The 1,636-nt window shown below is 29.8% G+C and overlaps 1 non-coding gene across 1 annotated transcript; it reads left to right on the forward strand.

Moving 5' to 3' along the window:
• The first annotated feature begins 649 nt into the window (after window positions 1-649).
• RO3G_19124 lies at window positions 650-723 on the forward strand. The gene has a single exon. It is a non-coding gene; the product is annotated as a tRNA-Ile (tRNA).
• The last annotated feature ends 913 nt before the right edge of the window (window positions 724-1,636 follow it).

The raw sequence follows: 1,636 nt of genomic DNA on the forward strand, positions 1-1,636 counted from the left end.
GAAGAAAAACGTCTCTATATCTTAAAGAACTAAGGTACGAAACTAAAGGCTAAATCAGCTCGATGACAGAAAGGCTAGATGTTATTTACATGATGAAAACACGCTTTATTAAAATCAATCAAAAGAAAAAAAAAAAAAAAAAAAAAAAAAGAAAAAAGAAAAAAAAAAAAGAAAAAAGAAAAAAGAAAAAAGAAAAAAAAAAAGAAAAAAAAAGAATATGTGAATAAGAAAAAGAAAGTGAAAAAGAATATATGAATAAATAAACAGTGTAACTAAAAGCAATTATTTGCATTCGCTATTAATGTAAGAGCCAGTTATAGAAGAAGAAGAATGCTTATATAAAATGGGACGATAGATACAAATACTGTTTTGTTTGGCTTATATATTCCATTTCAAATCTGGTGTGTCTATTTATATAAGAAAAAAAAAAAAAGTACTTTTTAATGTACACAATAGATAAGTTTCTCTAAGATAAAGTAAGAGATCATATAAGCAAAGGCAGATCATGTTGAAATAAATAATACGACGCACAAAAAGTAGCCAATCAGCATAAGCAAAAACCCAAATAGGGTGTATAATGGAGTGTCTTTAGCAATCACGTGACCAATACGAATGTGGGCGAAAAAAAGTCACAGATTTCACGCAAAAAGGTCGCTTAGCTCAGTTGGTTAGAGCGTGGTGCTAATAACGCCAAGGTCGCGAGTTCGACCCTCGTAGTGACCATATCTTGTCTGATTTCCAATGTCTTCTCGGCATCGGAACATCATTTTCCCTTTCGCGCTAAGGATAAATTATTTTCCGACCGTGGTTATTTTTTTCTTTTCGTTTTTTTTTTTTTTATTTATTCAATAACTTCTGTTGTTATGGTGTTGTTGTTATTGTCTTTGCAACAAAGAAGAAGAAATAGAGACACGGCAACTTTTGTCTAAGTCGATGAACGAGCACTGTCAAAAATGAGAAAGGTCAAAAATGTGAAAAAAAGAAAAAAGAAAAAAATTTATCAAATAAATATTGTAAGATTAAGAATGAAAGTGGCAACTCCGAAACTTTTTATTAAAGCTACCCAAGCAACTAACTCTACCCAAGTAACCAACTTCACTTTTTTTTCAATAGCTTTAAGTTCTTTTCTTGTAAAAGTGTCTACCTTTTATCTCTCTCTCTCTCTTTTTTTTTTTTTTTTGGACTCATGACAAGCTTACTTGTCTTCACTTTACTTTTGGAATATCTTTTATTCAAATAAACCTCAAGTAGCTTTTAAAAACAAGTCTGATCTATTTAACAAGATCTAGTGATCACTTATAAAGGAAAACCACCTTTGAATCTATATTAAACCTCTGTATCAATTAAAAATATCAATCCACTAAGAGCCAAAAAAGCCGCAATGATTCAAATCCTGACTCCTCTCCCCCTCAAAAGGTGTATATAACTTCAATACAAGGTATAAACTTGAAGGGTGTATTAAAAAAACAAAATACATTAAGTCTAAAGGGTATTACAATCTATCAGTTATGTACCAAAAAAATAAAGTAAAATAAAAAAAAAACGTCTCTAAAGAACTTTAAACACATCAAGTAAGTCTTTTTATAAAAATCCTTTTATTTACTTGACCACTTGTTTAATTTTATCCTTTATCTGC

The sequence above is a fragment of the Rhizopus delemar genome, genomic scaffold (assembly GCF_000149305.1).
Source record: "Rhizopus delemar RA 99-880 supercont3.8 genomic scaffold, whole genome shotgun sequence".
NCBI lineage: Eukaryota > Fungi > Mucoromycota > Mucoromycetes > Mucorales > Rhizopodaceae > Rhizopus > Rhizopus delemar.